General features: G+C 44.1%; 1 long non-coding RNA gene across 4 annotated transcripts; it reads right to left on the reverse strand.

Annotated features, from left to right (window-relative positions):
- Window positions 1-547: 547 nt before the first annotated feature.
- LOC119879439 lies at window positions 548-10,270 on the reverse strand. 4 transcript variants are annotated; one of them, XR_005387517.1, is made up of 5 exons: window positions 10,153-10,270; window positions 5,768-5,885; window positions 5,636-5,666; window positions 5,027-5,086; window positions 548-653 (listed from the first exon to the last, which is right to left on the reverse strand). It is a non-coding gene; the product is annotated as an uncharacterized LOC119879439 (long non-coding RNA). The 4 variants fall into 4 exon arrangements; XR_005387519.1 differs by lacking the exon at window positions 10,153-10,270 and adding an exon at window positions 9,387-9,489; XR_005387516.1 differs by lacking the exon at window positions 5,636-5,666.
- Between the last annotated feature and the right edge of the window lie 520 nt (window positions 10,271-10,790).

Consider the following 10,790-nt stretch of genomic DNA (forward strand, 5'->3'; position numbering starts at 1 on the left):
ACAAAAGATACCGGAGGGTGCCATATTTACGCTTTCTCTACCTTGCTACTGCCAATGCTGGCAGGAGCTATTTTTGCATTCCCATAACCTTCTAGTACCTCCTTCCCCCCCCCTCTGCTGCCACGGCCCTGCCAGAAGCAGGAGGCCAGTGCCCTGACCTCTAGTTACACTCCCACTGCCAGAGGCCTCCAAGCCAGCAGGTACATGCAACCCACACAGGGGATGCCTACTGAATATGAGACTCTGGGGCCAGGGTGGATTGTGTTTGTGAGCCCCACAGGTCTAGAATAATTGGGGAAACAGTATGAGAGACAACCAAACACTGAAGCAAGGCTACTATAAACAAAATGTTCACCCACACACAGCCACACCTTCAGGACTAGAAGAGATAGCTGTTTCACCTAACACAAAGACATACATACATACAAAGTCAGGCAACATGAGGAAACAGATAAACATGTTCCCAATGAAAGACCAGGATTAAACCCCAGAAAAACTCAACAAAGTGGGTATAGACCAAATGTACCTCAAAATGTAAGGCCACGTATACCAGTGCACAGCTAGCATCATGCTCAACAGGGAAAAGCTTCCTGCTTAACATCAGGAACAAGGCGAGGATGCTAACACAGTATTGGAAGTCTTGGCCACAGCAGCTAGGAAGGAAAAAGAAAGAAATTGGAACCAAATTGTAAAGGAAGAAGTAAAACCATCACTATTTGTAGATGATACAATTTTATACACAGAAAACCCTAACGACTCTGTGGAAAAAAAAGACTGTTAGAACATTAGTTCTAACCTTATTTCTAAATAAATTCAGTAAAGTTGCAGGTACAAAACTGATATACACAATTCTGTCACACTTGTGTACACCAACAACAAACTATCAGGAAGAGAGACTAAGAAAACAAATCCCATTTAAAATTGCATGAAAAAATACCCAAGAATAAATTTAACCAAGGAGGTGAATGATCTATACTCTGAAAACTATAGGACACTGAGGAGAGACAATGACACTAATAAGTGGAAAGATATTCCATGCTCATGAAGAATATTGCAAAAATGTCCATACTGACCAGAGCAATCTACAGAGTCAAGGCAATCTCTATTGAAATTCTAGTGGCATTTTTCACAGAAATACAACAATCGTAAGATTTGTATAGAACCACAAAAGATCCCAAGCAGCCAAAGCAAATCTTGAGAAAGGACAAGTCTGAGACATTACACTCCTTGAATTCAAGCTGTAGTATCTAACAACTAAAGTAATCAAAATGTATGGTATTGGCATAAAAACACACACAGATTCGTGGGACAGAAAAGAGAGCCCCGAAATAAACCCAGCCATATAAGGCCAATTACTTTACAAGAAAAGAGGCAAGAATATACAATGGAGAAAGACAATCTCTTCAATAAATGGTGCTGGGAAACCTAGACACCTACATATAAAAGACTGAAACTGGGCCATCATCTCACACCATACAAAGAAATTAACTCAAAATGGATTAAAGACTGGAATGAAAATCCTGAAATCATTAAACTCCTAGAAGAAAACATGGGTCGTAAGCTCTCTGACATGCTCTTGGAGATTTTTTTTTTTCCTTTTTGGATCTTATGATTCCAAAGGCAGTGGCATCAAAAAACAAAACAAAAAAACAAAACAAAATTGAGATAACATAAAACTAAAAAGCTTCTGCACAGCAAAGGAAATCATCAACAACAAAAAAGGCAATCTACCGAATAGAAGGAAGAACTGCCAATTCTATCCAATAAGGGGTTAACAGCCAAAATATATACAGAAATTCATATAGCTCAATATCAACAAGAAACAAACAATTCAATATTAAAAAATGGACAGAGGATCTGAATAGACGTTTTCCCAAAGACGACATACAGATCACCAACAGGCACACGGGAAGATGCTCAACATCACAAATCATCAGAGTAATGCAAATCAAAATCACAGTGAGATATCGCTTCACACCTCTGAGAAAGGCCAATATCAGAAAGACAAGAAAAAATAAGTACTGATGAGGCTGTGGGCAAAGGGGGACCCTAGTGCACCGTTGGTGAGGTTGTAAATTGGTGCGGCCACCACAGAAAATAATCTGGAGAACAGTCAAAAACTTAAAAATACAACTCCCACATGATCCTGCAATTCCACTTTTGGGTATTTATCTGAAGATTCAAAAGGATACATGTACCTCTATGTTCACTGCAGCATTATTTACAATAGCCAAGATATGGAAATAACCAAAGTGTCCTTCCTTTGAGGGATGAATGGGAAAAGATTTACACACACACACACACACACACACACGAATACTATTCAGCAAAAAAAAAAAAAAAAAAAAGGAATACTATTCAGCCATAAAATAAATTAGCCATTTGCAACTGGCATGAATCTGAAGGGTATTATGCTAAGTGAAAAAAGTCAGAAGAGAAAGACAGATATGGTATGATTTAACTTATACCTGAAACTAAACAAATAAAGTCAGAAATACAGAGAATACATGGGTGGTTGCCAAAAGGGAAGGGGGTGAGGCTGTGTGGGTAAAAACGGATAAAGGGGATCAAGAGTCCCATCATCCTCTTACAAAATGAATTCACGCACAGCATGGTGACTATAGTCAATAATAACGTATTGCAAATTTGAAAGTTGTTTTCAGAAAATACGTCTGAAAAGTTCTTAGCACAAGAAAACAAATGGCGTGACTGTGCATGCAGAGAGATGTTAACTAGACTTACTATGGTGTTCATTGTGCAAGATATACAAATGCCAAATTTTATGTTGCACGCCTGAAACTAGTGTGTCATATATCGATTATAATTTAATAAAACGAAAAAAAAATGGAAGGAAATAAAAACATGTACTGATTCACTGAAAGACATAGTTTGATAGCCACAAACCCTCAATACAGGAGATTCTAGAGCTTTTTTACATTAAACAGGTGAAAAATCAGCCTGGATGACAAGGCTGAGCTGTAAGATTGGGACTAGAACAAACAAAATGGTGGTTATACTAAATGAATAATGACGTTGATGTAAAGCAAAATAAGGATGTCTTCAAGGTTGTGAGGGGTTTTTGTTTTCTGTTTGTTTTCTAGAGAGAATTAAAATACAGGACACAATAGCACTGAAGTTGGCAGGAAAGTATATGGGGCAAAAGTGCGCTAAGATTTCTGGATCTTTTCCAGATGACAATAGACAGATTAAGATAGGATTTTATAAAAAGGATTCATGTCATAATTTCTAAGGTAGCCACTCAAATAACAGAAAGAGAATGTTTTAACTTCTCAACTGTATGCAGGGAAAACCCTAACCAATCCAAAAGAAACAAAGAAAAATCAGGACAAGAAAACACAAAATACGTCAGATTTTAAATTATAAAGATCATACGTCATAATGAACTGTAGTGAAGATATTCTAGCTGAAAGTAAAGACTTCTGACTTGTTACCTCAGAAAGCTCCAACTGTAATTCACAAAAGCTGTAATAAAGCAGGAATATGGAAGAGTTGACAATAAAAGGATAGGAAAAGATATCCTGCAAATGGCAACAAAAACATATCTACTTTAAAATAAACTCTATTGGGATCCCTGGGTGGCGCAGCGGTTTGGCGCCTGCCTTTGGCCCAGGGCGCGATCCTGGAGACCCGGGATCGAATCCCACATCAGGCTCCCGGTGCATGGGGCCTGCTTCTCCCTCTGTCTGTGTCTCTGCCTCTCTCTCTCTCTCTGTGACTATCATAAATAAAAAAAAAAAAAAAAAAAAATTAAAAAAAAAAATAAATAAAATAAAATTAGATAATTTAAAAAAAAATAAAATAAAATAAACTCTATTAAAAAGTATAAAGTGTAGTAATTCACCAGCAAAATAACAAATTTATATTTAATAACAAATTTAAATATATACAACAAAAAAGAACAGAGGGAGCCTGGGTGGCTCAGCCGGTTAAGCACCTGCCTTCAACTCCTGACAAGATTCCAGGGTCCTGGAATCAAGGCCCACATCAGGGTCCTTGCTCCAGGGGGAGCCTGCTTCTCCCTCTCTCTCTCTCTCTGCCTGTCACTCCTCCTGCTTCTAGTGTCCGATAAATGAATTAAATTAAAAAAAAAAACACAAAAAAAAAACTGAACAGAACTGCAAGAAAAACCATGGTCATAATGGGAAACTTTTTACCATACTTCTCTTGGTAACAGAGAATAAACGAACAAAATCAGTGAAAACACAGAATATTTGAATAGGTTTACAAACTTGATCTACAGACACATACAGAAACTATACTTAATGACTGCAGAATATACCTTCTTTTTAGACACAGACAGGATACATTACAGATATTGAATATGTAGCTGGCCGTAAAGTGTAAACACATTTCAAAGGACTGAAATAATGCAAATTAGGTTTTCTGACCTCAAAGCAATTAAGGTAGAAATCAGGAACAAGATAGATTAAAAATCCTTTTTGTAAATTCAAGAAAAGTCTAAGTAAGCAACTACAAAATGATTCTAAGTTAAGAAAACCAGTTACCTTGGAGAAATGGCCTTAAATGCTAACGTTAGGAAAGAAGAAGGTTGAAATTTATGAACAAACGTTCTAACAAGAAAAAGAATTTTTTTAAAAAGTCAATGAAATAAAAACTAATATACAATGAGGAAAATTAATAAGGCCAAAGGTTTATATCTAAAAAGACTAATGCCAAAACTCTGGCAATATTGAGGAAAGAGAAGAAAAAGGGCAATAAAGTACCAATATCAGGACCAAGAAGAAAAAACAATTAGCATAGAAACTGCACATGTGAAATATTATAAGCAACCTTTTCAGAAATTTGACAATGTAGTTGAAATGGACCAAATCTTAGAAAATATGAATCATTAAAACTAATCAAGAAAAATAGAAAGCCTAAACGTTCTTGTCATCTTTAAAATAGTTACCAATATCCTTATCAAAAAGAAAACATCCAGGCCCAAAAAACCCAACAAGTCAGTTCTGCTAAAGGACAAACGAACTTCAGTCTTTCATAAACTTACCCACAGAAGAGTAGAGACTTCCACCTCACAACATAAGGCTACCCAGGATATTGTGAAGATCTGATGAGAGAGATAAGAAAGCAAATTATGGGCTGAAGTCTCATAAAAGGAGACATTAAGTTCTAAATAAACTAGGAGTCAACTAACTCCAGCATATATATGTAAAGGAGAACAAATCATGAACAAATTAGGTTATCTCAAATAATAGTCCAATGATAGCCAGTTGAACAGTCAAAAATCAGTAAAAAAAAAAAAAAATGTCAAAAACCAATGAACTTTCCTATGTTGAGACTGACAGGAAACAAATCATATGATCATTACAATAAATAAATAAAAGCACTTGACAAAGTCCAATGGCTAGTCATTTAAAAAGTCATTTTACACAGAATAACGGAAACTTCTTAAATTGAGTAAACGGCAAATATGAAAAAATAATCTAGAGCAAATATGACAAAGAAGAAATGTTGAGAGAATTTCTTTTGAGATCCAGATTCACACATAATAAACAAAAATCTAGAGTAGCGAAATCAAAGTGAAAATGAAAAAGGGAATAGCTTTTTGGTCACACATTAGGAAATGTTTCATGAATACAATTCAGAAATCACTAACCTAAAGGAAAATGGTGCTCGACGAGTAACTTCTGCATAGAGAATAGGGGAGGACAGAAACAAAGCATGAGATGACAAAATATTTTTCCATATGTTTTCCCACCAAGAGAATCTGACATCAGCATGGTTTTACCTTTACCGGTGAATGCAGGCTTTTCTCACCAAACATATCCCAGAGGAAGGTCAGGTCTTCCTGGCTGTCCACACGTGGCCCCAGCCGGCCTGCACAACAGCCAACAGCTCATACAGACCTAGAAAGTGAAAAATAAAACACAAAGCGTAACCATAGAGTGATCTCATTAATTTCACTTAAGGTGTGTGAAGGATGGCTGGGTCGTTTTTACTGGATCAGTAATCTGGGCCATCAAGCAGAATGCTTCTCCGCGGAAGCCAAGGAACCTTTTTGATTTTTAAAGCCCAAATATGTAGCATCAACAGGCTAGCCTAACCTTTCCTTTGTCAACATTCTCCAGGCATCCAAGTGGACACAACCCGAGGCAGAAAACGTGTACAAGCTATCAGAGGAAGAAGAAAACTAAATCGTCACTACATTTGCCTCAGTGTTAGCCAAAGATCAAAAGGAGTCATGAATAGGAAAACTCCTTAGAAGAGCAGAAAATTGATAGAGTGGCCCATTAAAAAGGTTTTGTGGTTTCCAAAGAGTTCCTAATGATATATAGCTTCAAAACCATTTGCGTTATCTACATCCAAATTCAAGTTCCAAAAGCTAAGGCCTATTAAGCCATACGTGGTGTTGCTTTCTTGTAGCTGCTCATTTTTCAAAAGCAACAACCACAAGCTACACAGAACTGAGTTTACCTTTAACTCCAATCTGGGCGTATGCCGTACCCTCTGAAAGAGTTAAGGAAAAGGATGCAGGTTCCTCGGGGCCCTCCTCACTAGAAGCTTCCTGGGGCTAGACAGTAGCACCCTGTTCCACAGTAGCCTGTTGCAGAAACCCTCCCACCTCCTTTGGGGCCCATCAGACTCCTGTCCAAGAACTGTTACGACAGTGCCTGCCCGGGGCTCTTCAGGGAGGTGACCTAGAAGAAGTCAGTATCAACTCTCAGCACACGTTTCACTTTCCAGTGGGATTATACGAGGTAAAAAGGAGAAACTTCCTTTTATTTCTGTCTGCTGTCTACAAGAGCACCGAAACCTCCTGGGATCTACGACACAGGAGCGTGCTGTTATTCCTGCTCTGAAGTGCTGCTGTTCATCACAGGGACAGCTTTACAGATATGTAACTAGCAAAGAATCATAAAGTATGGCCTGCTGATTAGTCTATCTATTATCTTCCTAAAGTATTATCATATTCTGATAATCAGTGATCATTCACCAAATGTATTCGCTTTGCCTTGGAAAGCTGGATCTGTAACATGAGACGTTAAACTCAACATTCCTGGACTGCATGTGGCCAAAAAGATCTATTCTACTTTAGGGGGAAGAAATGTCTCCTATTACATTCTTAAGTATTCTTGATGATTTCACTTATTCCCTTAAAAACCTGGCATCATGCCTAAGCTAGCTCTTATTGATGATTTCATAAAACTATTTGTAAGGTGTCCCAACATAATTCGATGTATAATAATGCAGGTCTCACTTTACACGTACACAGATACACACAACTTAAAAACATGACAATTGCCAAGATCAGCGATTAAGGTCAGAGGTTCAAATTGAAAATTAGGTAAAAAGGAGGTAGAATTTCGCTATTTTATTATTGATTTAGGAGCAACAAAAGGAATTCCTTGTTCCTTGGAAATATGGTTAGTTTAATTAATAATACTAGTTCAACTATAACATAATTTTGAGGTATAGTTCTGGGGGGGGCGATAACTGAGGTAATGTATTAGAACCCCCCGGCATATGGTAAATAGTCTATTTCATATGTAACTTAGTGAGCTTCAGCTATTGTTGTTATTCCTGTTATTCATCAGGACTATTATTTTTTTTAGGATTAATTTATTTTACAGAGAGGCAGGGGACAGGGGCAGAGGGAGACAGAATCTTAAGCAGACTCCACGCTCAGCATGGAGCTTGACACGAAGCTCCAAATCATGACCCTGATCATGGCTGGAGCTGAGACCAAAAGTCAGACACAAAACCCACTGCACCACCCAGGAGTGTCCATCACTACTGCTATTGAAAAATCAAAACTCTGAGTCAAACAGACCTAGATTCAAACTAGGTCTATACTTCATTTACCCCCCATAACTTACCTCAGCCTTCTTTCCATCATATGTTCAAAAGAAACGGAATCTACACCTATAGTAAACTGGACAGGAAAAATATACATACGTATGCAGATACACAAGTGTGTGCATATAACACAGGTAAAATCTGAAAAAGCCTAAGGGACTGCATCAGTGACGATGTACCCACGTGGTTACCATAACTATGCGAGATGTCACCACTGGAGGAAGCAGGGTCAAGGGTACACGGGATCTGTATTATGTCTTCCAACACATGAATCCACAGTTATCTCAAAGTACAGTTAAAGCAAGAGGAGAAGTGGTGGTTAACATTGTTATAAGAATGCAAGGGAACAAGGCACGTAGTCCTGTGGTTGGCACAAAAGAGGCATTTGATGAATTTTTAAAAGATTTTATTTATTCATGAGACGGACAGAGAGAGAGAGAGAGAGAGAGAGAGAGGCAGAGACATAGGCAGAAAGAGAAGCAGGCTCCATGCAGGCAGCCCAAAGTGGGACTCGATCCCGGGACTCCAGGATCACACCCTGGGCTGAAGGCTGACGCTTCAGCACTGAGCCACCCAGGCGTCCCTGATAAAAACATTTTAAAAATTGGGCAGCCCGGGTGGCTCAGCAGTTTAGCACTGCCTTTGGGCCAGGGCTTGATGGACTCCCTGCATGGAGCCTGCTTCTCCCTCTGCCTGTGTCTCTAACTCTCTCTCTCTGTCTCTGTGTGGCTCTCTTAGGAATGAATAAAATCTTAAAAAAAAAAGAGTTTTAAAGAATAATAAAGTGATTTCTTAAGACTTCCTCAAGTGGCAACTGCCCCTTACTAGAATTCTGTCTATACCTTTACTCCACTTCAAAAAGTTTGGATCTCGAATGAACCACCAAGAGGAGCAGAGGAATAAGCGTCCGCATAAAACACATAAAGTGAAAGATCCCTATAATTTCTAATCTTTGGATGAAACCTGAAAGGCGTCTGGGGGAGTAACCAAATAGCAAATCACTTTGAGATTGATGACATATGCCTTATTATCTAAGTTAAAATAGGAAACACAGGGACATCTGGGTGATTAAGAAGCTGAGTGTCTAACTTTGGCTCAGGGCGTGATTCTGGCCCAGGATCCAGCCCCACATTGGGCTTCCTATGGGGAGCCTGCTTCTCCCTCTGCCTGTGTCTCTGCCTCTCTCTGTCTCTCTCACAAATCAATAAGTAAAACCTTTTACAAATAAAACAGAAACCACATCTAAAAAATCAACTTCTGAAGATAATCGATTTCTTTTTAATTATACGGCCCCGATATTTAAACTATGGCTTTTCAAAACCATCAACAAGGAAAAAATTTTAAAAGCAACAGATAAGTACTAGGAGATCATGAAAACCAGCCCATCGCAGTCTGCGCCGCACCCACGCCCCGGCAGCGCGTGGTCCGGGAGCCCCGCCAGCGAGGCACCCAGCCCGGGCGAGGGAGGAGGGCCCGCTGCAGCCCGCGACCGTGGCCCCTGCTACTCGGGTCCCTGCCCGCGCCCCGCCCGCGGCCCCGGCGGCTCGCACCTTCCTCAGCGCCGACATCCTCGAGCGCTCTGAGTTCAGCAGGCGAAGGGCGACATGCTTTGTGGCCCGTCCGTCCATCCGCACCGCCAGCCGACAATCCGCGGGGCCGCGCCCCACCGCCACGCGTCCCACCCGCTCTCCAGCCCCGCACCGCTCGGAGCCCCCCCGCGCTGCGCACTGGGCGCCCCGGAGGCCTGGCGCGCTGGGGCCAGCCGGCGCGCGGAGGCACCTGGGAAGGGCCAGGCAAGCGCGGGAGCCCAGGCAAGCGCCGCGCCTCCGCCACACCACAGACGGCGGGCAGTCCCCGCCCCGAATGCCACCTGGGGCGCGTGCTGCTCGCTAGCCGCAACAAGGTCCCAGCGCCGCTGAGCAGCCGGTGCCAGGGCAAAGCGAAGGTAGCGCGCGTCCCCCCAGGGGCGGTGCCCCGCAGTCGGAGGACGGACCGGACACTAGCTGCCTCGGGCGGCGTGGCCGGAGGCTCTCGAGCTGTCCAGGGACCGTCTGTCCGCCGCTGGCGCTGCCCTAAACACAAGCCGCTTCCGCCTGGGCCCCTGGGCCCTCGCCGCTGCCCCCGGGACCCAGGCGCCGTCCCCTCCTCAGGCCCCGCAGCTCCTCCAGCCCGTCCGTCTGCCCGGAACAGTCCACACCGCACCCACGCCGCGGGAGTGCAGGGTCCCGGAAGCACCGCCAGCGAGGCACCAGGCCGCCACGCGCAGCCCACGACCGATCACCCCTGCAGCTCGGGGTCCCTGCCCGCGCCCCGCACCTTCCTCAGCGCAGACATCCTCGGGTGCTCGGAGTTCAGCAGGCGCAGGGCGACAGGGCACACGGCCCGTCCATCCGCAGGGCTGGCCGTCAGCCCGGGGGACCGCGCTCGAGCGCAGTGCACGCTGGGAGCCCCCCCCGGCGCCTGCGCACTCCTCGACCCGGAGGCCCCGCACGCTGGGGGCCGGCCTGAGTGCGGAGGCACCTGGGGGGGCCACACCCGCACCGGGAAGCCCAGGCAGCACCGCACCCTGTCGTCCGGGGTCCTTACGCCCCACCGCTCCCCCGCCGCCGCCGCCGCCGCCGCCGCCGCCACGCGCCCACACGCGCTCCAGCCCGGCACACGCTCGGAGCCCCGCCCCGCGCGCTGCGCACGGGGCGCCCCGGAGGCCTGGCGCGCTGGGGGCCGGCCGGCGCGCGGAGGCACCTGGGGAAGGGCCAGGCAAGCGCGGGGAGCCCAGGCAGCGCCGAGCATGGCGTCCGGGGATCCTTCCGCCCCACCGCTCCCCCGCCCCTGCCGGCGCGCAGGCCCCGCCCCGGATGCCAACTGTGGCGCGGGTCCCCTGGCGCTCAAGGTGGCGGTAGCCTGCAGCAAGTGCAGCTCGCCCGCAGCCCACGGTCCCAGCGCCCTGCGCGGCC

Source organism: Canis lupus, unplaced genomic scaffold (assembly GCF_011100685.1).
Source record: "Canis lupus familiaris isolate Mischka breed German Shepherd unplaced genomic scaffold, alternate assembly UU_Cfam_GSD_1.0 chrUn_S845H1009, whole genome shotgun sequence".
NCBI lineage: Eukaryota > Metazoa > Chordata > Mammalia > Carnivora > Canidae > Canis > Canis lupus.